Here is a 10,630-nt window from a genome sequence, read left to right on the forward strand (position 1 = left end):
TTTTTTTTTTGCCTCAATAAAAGGGCAACATAATAGCAAGGATTGACAGGTGAAATAAGAGCATTATGTGGGTATGGGTAATTCTTGTCTTTAAAAATAAGCAGTCGGCATGTAATAGTTCTAGTGTTAATTTTACACACATTTCTGTTTCAACATGTAGTACTGATTCTGATTTCCACCAAAAGCCTAATAATAATGGCATAGGTAAGTGAAATTTACTGAATAGAAATAATTTTAAGTGCCAATAATTTTTAAAAAGTAACTACATGTTGGACTATATCACACTTAACACATGAGTAAATAAAAGCACAGGTTATCTAATTACCTCTTGAAATTTTAAATCAGGGGCGCCTGGGTGGCTCCAGTTGGTTAAGCGACTGCCTTCGGCTCAGGTCATGATCCTGGAGTCCTGGGATCGAGTCCCACGTCGGGCTCCCTGCTCAGCAGGGAGTCTGCCTCTCTCTCTGACCCTCCCCCCTCTCATGCTCTCTATCTCATTCTCTCTCTCAAATAAATAAATAAAGTCTTTAAAAAAAAAAAAGAAATTTTAAATCAGATCTCTGAAAATTTTATTTTTGCTAAGCTTTAATCTTTTTTTTTTTTTTTAAGGAACAACTGTTAATGGGCACTTACCTGCTTTATTGAATATGAGAAAAACCATCATGTGCCATATTAATGCAAATTACTATAAGTACAAGGCAAAAGGACATAGTAATCCTTTGTGGTTTTATTCTTCTTTGGGAGAGGTTGGGAGAATATTGGCTTGAATTCTATCATCCTGTCTACTTACTTTTGTGTTCTTAAAAATGCTGTTCATAAAACTTCTTAGGTGACAAGCTGAGCATTAAATGTAATGTTAATGGTAAATTATTTGTAAATGTCTATCTTAAGGTTTTTTCTTTTTTTTAAGATTTTATCCATTTATTTGACAGAGAGAGAAAGAAGAAAACACGAGCCAGAGGGAGAGGCAGAGGGAGAAGCAGACTCCCGGCTGAGCAGGGAGCCTGCCTCGGGGCTCAGTCCAAGCATGATATTATAAAAATCTGTTATTGTTTTTTTGCCCTTTGAGAATTTCTAAATACAAATTAAGTTAAAGGATTGTTCCAAAATCTGTGTCATCAAAAGGCATTGAAACATTTCTTATGGCAGGAAAGGATCTCGTTAGTCTTTTGGTTACTGTTGTCTGGGATTAACAAATAAGAAGAAACCAGGTAGGAAATGGCTAACATACTGGGAATATTTGTACATACCAAAATACCACTACTTCGTTGCCTTTGTATCTGAATGGTCCTGGGAAGATTCTTTTGCTCCTCAGCAGGTGTGGGGTGTGCACCAGAGACTGTCTCTGGTGATCTGGCCGTTGTACTCTGTCATCTCCATCTTGAGCATGTAGGGAATTATGCTATCAAAACATTGACAGTGAGACCAGTAAATAAATGAATAAATAAATAAAATGAAAAAAATAAAAAAAAATTAAGTTCTATTATGTTGGAGCTCAGTGCCAGCGGATAGATGAGAATCTGGGCCACTCAGAAGGTGGGTGTCTTCTGAGTAGGGCTTTTGAACATAGTCTTGTAAGTCCATCTCTGCTTTTTTTTGGAATTTTTCTATCTGGTTTGTGGTGGTCAAACCTGGATGATCAGGACTAAAGAGAACTATAGCTTTAAGGTATGCATATTCCTAGCTGTCTATATCCAGCTCCACCGTACTGTTAACAGAAAGTCCTGACACTTCCAGATGTGCTCTATGACTTGCTTTATCCAGTAACCAGCAAGTTTATCTTCCTGGGTGCTGAGGTTCTGCAGGTGGTTGATGGTGGCTGCTAAGATACTGGAGAGACTCACCACTGGGCACACTGGGTCAGGCCAAGGGTGAAGGGCTCATTCTAGCAGGGCAGCATGAGGCCGGTGTTACATTCCTGACCAAGTGTCTGAACTGCTGAGATTGACCTGGGCTCTTGCGTGGGGAGGCAAGTGGGATGTAGACTTGCAGATGTAGCTCATGTTGAGGTATTCTGGAATGGGGCTGGGCATCGTGACCCTAGATGTGATGTAAGTGTCTAAAAGGAGGGTGCCTTTGGGTGCCTGGGTGGCTCAGTTGGTTAAGCGACTGCCTTCAGCTCAGGTCATGATCCTGGAGTCCCAGGATCGAGTCCCGCATTGGGCTCCCTGCTCAGCGGGGAGTCTGCTTCTCCCTCTGGCCCTCCCCCTCTCATGTGCTCTCTCTCTCTCTCTCTCAAATAAATAAATAAATAAATAAATAAAAGGAGGGTGCCTTTGACCTCATTGATGGGTGGGGACTGGTCTCCAATGATGACGTGGATGCTGCCTCCTCCACTAGTGTCTGTCCTGTCTGCGAGGCTTGGAGGCATGAAGCTGTCTGTGTTATTAAGTGCTTTTGCTAAGGTATCAAATGCTCTAGGAATCTCACTTGCAGACTGGTTCTCCCACAGTACTTCCGAAGCATTACCATTGTTAAGGGATTCATTTAGGTCGGCAGGGGAGGCTCCTACATTTGCCAGTATGCCCAGAGCCCCTTGGCTTGTCTCAGGTTTAGAATACATGGTCAGGAGAACCATACCATCCCCATGTATCAAAGGCTCCTGGATGTTCACAAGTGTCCTGGATCAAGAAGATCTGTTTCTTAGTTGAAGCAGCACAATTGCTTGGGTTCTCCCATGGTGCATCAAAAGGCTTCTTCTCCCCACCCCAAAGGGCTTCTGTTCACAGTGTAGATTACATTTCCATACCCATCTCTGAGCATTTTTTCATTCAGCAAAACTGACAGCTGTTCTGGTGGTGTTTATTGATGATGCAGTCTTAGTTGCTTGACAGCTGTAGGTCAAATTTTTCCTAATGTCCTTTTTGAATACATTTTGCATCCTTCAGAACTGACCGCCCCATAGTGACAGCCAGGGGCTTTGTGGCCCCAGACCATATAGTACTACACCACCTGAGGCCACTGGATGTGGGCCTTCCACAGGAAACCCTCCGCAGAAGCAGAGTCCCTGATGATCTGGATCCTGCCAAGGATGAGGTTATCCCAGGTGGTGAGAGTGAGCTGCCTGGCATTGGAGGTCTCTGGGGAAGCCAGGATCACCTTCTCAGCTCCAGCTGATGAGGAAGAACTGCTGCTTGCGGAATCCAGAGGTGCTCACTGCGGTGATAATCTGGATCTTCTGTCCTGTCTGCTTGTCTGTCGCAACCTGAACGCTCCGAGAGGCCGGGCTACCGCAGGGTGCGCGGAGGTTGCCTGGATGCACCGGGAGGGGCTGGCCTACCTGGGGAGATTCCTGCAAGTGATCTGTGTGTGCTGTGCCGCAACCTACACTCTGCTGAACCAGCCCTTCCAAATTTGTAGCAAAATCATCAAAGAAACTCGGAATTTGGCACCAAAGTGGCCTAGAAGCAGGTATGGCATCTGTGGTGGGCGGCCCTGGACGGAGGGCAGGGCGCAAGAGGCCGAGCTTCCAGGCACGTTGGCTGGTGGCTGGTGGCGGGAGCCGGGGTGAGGGGGGCGGCTTGCAAGGCTATGGGCCAGAGGGGAGACGCCGTGGTGGGCGGGGCATGGGGACCGGCTGGGGGCGCCCTGGGGTTCTGAGGAAGGAGGATTGTTACTGTTTTTGTATGCAAGGTCAGAGTTCATGACCCCCGTGCCTCTGCAACCGGCTTGCTTTTTTCTTTAAAGGTTGAAAAAAAATTATGAAGCCTTAGGAAATACTGAGTATAATTAATTTGTAGTCCAGAGTTAGATACAATTTAATAATTGTTCAATTCCAAAATAAAAGTTGTTGTGAGCCCATGAAATTTTCTTGATTGCGTTGATTTTAATTGATTTTAATACATTGCGTTGATTTTCTAAAACAACTCAGAGGAGATTTTAATTGATTTAATTATTTGATTTTAATTGTTTTTAATACATTGCATTAATTTTCTAAAACAACTCTCTGAGGAGACAATATTTATAATAGCTAGAGTATTTATGAAAAATCTGGCATCAGGTATTTATATATTTGTATATATGCATATATGTGTGTGTGTGTGTGTGTGTGTGTATGTGTATGTATAAAACCCAAGATTATATGAACTAGGAAACAATTGTATGTCTCAACAGCAGTACTGGAGTGCAGAGTTTGAGACTGAGATTTAAAAATGCTTTTCAAAATGTGGGATTTGGAAAAGGAGCAGACATTTTGTTTCCAAAACCTGAAGTTTTTCTGAGGACTGAAATCAAAGTTGTAACTGCCACAGAAGAGGGAAAAAGGGAATGTGAATGTGATGCAGAACAACCTGGCCCCAATCATCTATCTCATGTGCAGGGTGAAGGCACTGAAGGATAACCCTGCACGGTATCTAGAAAAACCCACACATGAATTGATTCCAGGTATGATGATCTGCCTCTTGGGCAGACAGCCGGGCCTGCAGTCAGATGTGGACAATCACTGGGTGGTTTGCCACCTGCCTCATGGCCCAGATCTGTAAGCATTTCAGCACAATCACTAAATACATCCAGTCCCAGATCACCATGACCGTCACCAAGAGCTAGGTGGACTGAGAAGACTCGTGGACAACTCACTGTGGCTCCATCTCAGGCTTGGCAGAGATGGGACATGATATGATTAAGACTCTGATTCTGCCATGGCTATACAGCAGGAAGAGAAGTGGATCTGCAGTGTTCTGGATGGCCCTGTGGTGGCAACATCAACCACATCTGAGCTGACCACATGCAGAGCCTCCTCCTGAAACACTATGCCCCATACCAGCAATGCTGCACCCACCATCTGATAATCAGGATTCCTGTGGGGCAGAATTTGGGTCCCTTGGACTCCTCTTCTCCTCCCATGTGGTCAAGACTGTGGCCCAGGCTGCTCTGCAGGCTCAGCAGGTCAACAGGACCATTCTGACCACCACTCAGCACTGGTTCATACTAACCTTTTGCAGACCCCTCAGTTTTACCCTAGGACCTCTGGTTTGCTGAAGGTCCCTGATGCCACCACACTGCCCATCCAGACACTGGTATGTGTGTGAACTGCTGCCCCATCTCACCCTTCCCCTCCTCTAACCAAGCTTATTATAATGTCATTGTCCTCCAGTGGCTCATCCACCCAATCAGTAGTCCCTCAGCACTTCATCTTCTGGCTCAGGTTCTAGCACTACCTCTCCTGTCACCATCATTGTTCCCAGTGTGCAGCCCATTGTCACACTGATCTCCACTGCCACAAGAGCACCCCCACCTTCCTTTGGTCCCTAGCATTGTCCAGAAGTACATTATGGTCTCCTTTCCCTCAACAGAGGAGGGGCAAAGGAGGCCCTACCACCTATCCTTCTCCAGCCCTCCTCAGTCCTCAGCCCCCTCCCAACTTGAAGCCAGTGCCCTCTGTGGGGGAAAGAGGAAGCTGGGGACAGCCCTCCTCCAGCTGCAGGGACTCCACAAAGGCTCATGGCTTCTAGCCCTCTGGATCTGGCTCCCGTCAGCCTGCTCCTTGATGTTGTTACACCTCAGCCGACTTTCTTCTTTCCCCCAGATTCTCATACACATGCTGGGTGGTAGTCTGTTTCCCCCACATTGCTTTCTTTTTAGATATTGTGCAGCCAAGTCCATATTATAAAAGTTTGTTAAAAAAACAAGAAGACTTGAATGTAAGACCTGAAATCATGAAACTCCTGGAAGAAAACATAGGCAGTGAGGCTCCTTGACATTGGTCTTGGTGATGGTTTTTTGGATTTGACACCAAGAGCATAAGCAACTAAAACAAAAATAAACAAGAGGGACTACGTCAAAATAAAAAAGCTTTTGCACAGTGAAGGAAACCACCAACAAAATGAAAAAGCAACCTACTGAATGGGAGAAGATATTTCAAATGATATATCAGATAAGAGACTAATATACAAAATATATAAAGAACATATACAACTGAACACCAAAAACCCAAATAATCCAATTTAAAAATGGGCAGAGGACCTGAATAGATATTTTTCTGTTTTTGTTTTGTTTTGTTTTAAGTAGGCTCCATGCCCATTGTGGAGTCCAACATGGGGCTTGAACTCACAACCATGAGATCAAGACCTGAACTAAGATCAAGAGTTGGACACTTAACTGACTGAACAGCTCAGGCGCTCCTGAATAGATGTTTTTCCAAAGAAGACATACAGATGGCCCACAGACACATGAAAAGGTGCTCAACATCACTAATCATTGGGAAAATGCAAATCAAACCCACAATGACATACTGTCTTATACCTGGCAGAATGGCACTACTATCACAAAGACAAGAAATAAGTTTGGCCAGGATATGGAGATAAGGGGACCCTTGTGCACTGTTGGTAGGACTGTAAATTGGTGCAGCCACTGGGAAAACAGTATAGAGTTTCCTCAAAAAATTAAAAATAGAAATATCATATGATCCAGTAATTCTACTACTGGGTATTTACCCAAATAAAATGAAAACACCAATTTGAAAAGATACACGCACCCCTATGGTAATTGCAACATTATTTACAAGAGCCAAATTATGAAAGCAACCTAAGTGTCCATAGATAGATGAGTAGATAAAGAAGTTATGGTATCTGTATCTATATATCTATATATAGTGGGATGTTATACTCAGCTATAAAAATGAATGCCATCTTGCCATTTGCAATAATATGGAAGTATCTAGAAAGTATTATGCTAAGTGAAATAGTCAGTTGGAGAAAGACAAAAACCACATGATTGACTCATATGTAGAATCTGACAAACCAAACAATCAAACAAACCAGAAGAAGATTCATACACACAGAGAACAAACTGGTAGCTGCCAGAGGGGAGGTGGGTAGGGAAATAGTTGAAATAGGTGAAGGGTATTAAGAGGTACAAACTTCCAGTTACAAGATAAATAAGTCGCAGGGATGAAAAGTACAGCATAGGGAATATAGTCAATATTATAGTAATAATGTTGTGTGGTGACAGAGGGTAACTATACTTATTATGCTGACCATAGTACAATGTATGGAATTGTTGAATCACTATGTTGTATACCTGAAACTAATATAACATTGTATGTCAACTATACTTAAATAAAAAACAAAACAACAAAACACAATGAGGTATCACCACATGTCTGTTAGAATGGCCATCATCAAAAAGACAAGTGATAACAAATGCTGGTGAGGATGTGGAGAAAAGGGAACCCTTGTGCACTGTTAGTAGGAATGTAAATTGGTGCAGCCACTATGGAAAACAGTATGGAGAATCCTCAAAAATTTAAAAATAGAACTACCATATGATCCAGTAATTCCTCTTCTGGGTATATATATATCCAAAGGAAATGAAAACACCAACTTGAAAAGACATATGAGCTTCCACGTTTATTGCAGCATTATTTATAGTAGCTAAGACATGGAAATAACCTAAGTGTCCATTGATGGATGAGTGGTTAGAGAAGTTGTGGTGTGTGTGTGTGTGTGTGTATGATGGAATATTATTCAGCCATAAGAAAGAAGGAAATCCTGTCATTTGCAACAACATGTGTGGACCTTGAGGGCATTATGCTAAGTGGAATAAGTCAGACAAAGATAAATACCATATAATCTTTTCCTTATAAGCGGAATCCAAAAAAACAGAACTCGGGGTGCCTGGGTGGCTTAGTCGGTTAAGAGTCTGCCTTCGGCTCAGGTCATGATCCTAGAGTCCTGGGATTGAGCCCTGTGGTAGGCTGCCTGCTCAGCAGGGAGCCTGCTTCTCCCTCTCCCTCTGCTGCTCTCCCTGCTTGTGCTTTTTCTCTCAAATAGATGAATAAAATCTTTTAAAAAAATTTAAAAAAAAAAGAACTCATAGATACAGAGAACAGATTGGTGGTTTCCAGAGGTGGAAGTTAGGGGGTGGGCAAAATGAGTGAAGGTGGTCAAAAGGTACAAACTTCCAGTTATAAAACAAGTAAGTCCTGGAGATGTAACATACAGCATGGTGACTATAGTTAACGTACTCTATTGTATATCTGCAAGTTGCAAGAGAATAGATTTTAAAAGTTCTTATCATAAGAAAATAATTGCAACTACTTGTGGTGATGTTAAGGAGACATATTGAGGTGATCATTTTGCAATATAAACAAATGTCAAATTGTTATGTTGTGCACCTGAAACTAATACAATGTTATTTGTCAATTATATCTCAATTAAAACATTTAAAGTAAAACTTATATGCTTTTTTCATATACAAAAACAGAAAACTGGGGCATAATTCTTCATATAGATAATATTTATTAACATTATTAAAAACTCAGTAGTAATTCATATATATATTAATGTATAATATTCATACATTGATGTGGCAAGAAAAATTATGAAAAACTTTGAAATAGGTAAAAAATATTAAGTGTCCTACTTGGTGTACCATTCCAGCTTATCTCAGCCTTTCATTGTTTTGGAGCTATTTTACAACTTTGTATGTTGTAGAAAATTGATAATAATGAAATAATTCTTGTTTATAGACATGCAAATGAATTGTGTGCAGTGGAATTCAATTGATTTCTACCCTGAGGATAGGTCTATTTTGCAGCTATTTATAAATCATTTTAGCAATTCTTTTTGCCCACATGCATGTGGTTCTTTGAATTCTCCTTTGAACTAATTATAACATCTTACTGGTTCCCTTATTAATTAATGAGTTAAATCAGATTTCTGATATTTACTCACTTTAGTTTGTATGAGAGTCATGATTTTACCTTAAAAAAATCTTTTAATAGATGGCTACAACATTCAAACAGTACAAAATGGAATAAAATGAAAAGTGAAAGTCTCTCTGAGCGCCTGGGTGGCTTAGTTGGTTAAGTGTCTGTCTTCGGCTCAGGTCATGATCCGAGTGTCCTGGATCGAGCCCCGCATTGGGCTCCCTGCTCGGGGGAAGCCTGCTTCTCCCTCTCTCTTTGCTGCTCCCCCTGCTTGTGTTCCCTCTGACAAATAAATAAATAAAATCTTAAAAAAAAAAGGTCTCTCTCCTACCCAATTTCACTTTCATGGACCTTATGGTCTAATGGGGAAGACAGATCTTTATCAGATGATGTAAGATAAATGTAAAATTACAATTCTGAAAACTGTATTGAAAAAGTGGAACACATTTCTGTGAGAGCAGTCATAGGGTCAATGCACCTAGCCAGGACAATCTGGAAAGGCTCTTCTGACATAGCAGCAAATGGGCTGAGATCGGGAGTCAGGAAGACCATTGTTTGTGATTGTAAAATGGGACCCAATGAAATGGTGATTCACGGACTCTAAGATGGATAAGTAAGGAAGTTAAAAAAAAAAAAAAGGCAGGTTGTTAGAACAGATAGAGAGAAAATAGAGATATTTATAAACTTGAAGTTCCTTTTTTTAAGATTTTATTTGAGAGAGAGAGAGAGAAAGCATGAGCAGGGGGAGAAGCAGGCAGAGGGAGAAGCAGGCTCCCTGCTGAGAAGGGAGTCCCAATGCAGGACTCGATCCCAGGACCCTGGGATCATGACCTGAGCCGAAGGTAGATGCTTAACCAACTGAGCCACCCAGGCGCCCCTAAACTTGAAGTTCTGATGAAGTTAATAATGCAAATTGGAAGGAGAGTCTGTTAAAAGAGCCTGGGTTGTTTGAAATAGAGATTTTTGAAATGAAGCAGTTGAAGGAAATGAAGAAGTTCAAGGTATCACCATGGGAGTGGGTGGCTAGGGTAAAATAAGGATCTTGGAGATGAAGAATTTAGGGACGTCTGAGGTCAGTTATTAGTTTGATTGCCTATGTGGACAGTGAGGTCCTCCAGCATTTATTTATGGCAGAGCGTGGAAGTGAGTCATATGCCCCATCACAGGTGAATGAGGGGGAATGACCTAAAAGAGGAAAAACAGAAAGAAACGTGGGGAGGAACAATGGTCTGGAGTGTCAGAGATCTGCTATCGCCGGAGAGGGCTACAGGGCAAGCAGTGCCCTTGGGGAAGCCCAATTTCAATTAATTCAAGGTGGTAGAGGAGGGGTTCTGGGCCAGGATGAGGTTACAGGAGTTTGTTGATTATAGATCAGGAGTTCCACAGGTGTAGTAGAAGGTTTTGTAGAAGGGAAGTGGACAAAGGGTGTGAGACCAGGTCATGGGCAAGGCAGTAGAAGTATTAAGGGATGGTACCCTGAAAAGTTGTTGAGGTGATGGTTTACATTTTGGATGTTGATATTTCGAAGCAAGGACTAGAGCCAAAGTGGATTTAACTCTCAAACATGTTTTTGAGGAAGGGTAGGAACTAATGAGTAGCAGCTAATGACTTTTTTTTTTTTTTTTTTTGAGGCCAGATAACAGCCAAAAGAATCAGAATCCTTTTGTTTCCTGCTGCGTGAAAAAACGGTATCTCCTTGCTGATTTAAATTGCATTTCTTGGGGCACCTGGGTGGCTCAGTCGTGTAAACGTCTGCCTTCGGCTCAGGTCATGATCCCAGAGTTCTGGGATCAAGCCCCGCATTGGGCTCCCTGCTCAGCGGGAAGCCTGCTTCTCCCTCTCACACTCCCCTGCTTGTGTTCCCTCTCTCGCTGTGTCTCTCTCTGTCAAATAAATAAAATCTTTAAAAAATAAAATAAAATAAAATAAATTGCATTTCTTTCATTTCAAGTGAGGTTGGGCATATTTTCATGTACTTTTAAA

General features: G+C 42.0%; 3 pseudogenes; 1 reads left to right on the top strand and 2 right to left on the bottom strand.

Annotated features, from left to right (window-relative positions):
• Positions 1-1,311: 1,311 nt before the first annotated feature.
• On the bottom strand, positions 1,312-2,063 carry LOC145719620 (nuclear receptor subfamily 2 group C member 2 pseudogene; annotated as a pseudogene).
• On the bottom strand, positions 1,837-3,645 carry LOC115939772 (nuclear receptor subfamily 2 group C member 2 pseudogene; annotated as a pseudogene).
• Positions 3,644-5,486, top strand: LOC102745935 (transcription initiation factor TFIID subunit 6 pseudogene; annotated as a pseudogene).
• Positions 5,487-10,630: the final 5,144 nt, after the last annotated feature.

Source organism: Leptonychotes weddellii, unplaced genomic scaffold (genome assembly GCF_054177405.1).
Source record: "Leptonychotes weddellii isolate Sample4059 unplaced genomic scaffold, ASM5417740v2 HiC_scaffold_5839, whole genome shotgun sequence".
Taxonomy (NCBI): Eukaryota; Metazoa; Chordata; class Mammalia; order Carnivora; family Phocidae; genus Leptonychotes; species Leptonychotes weddellii.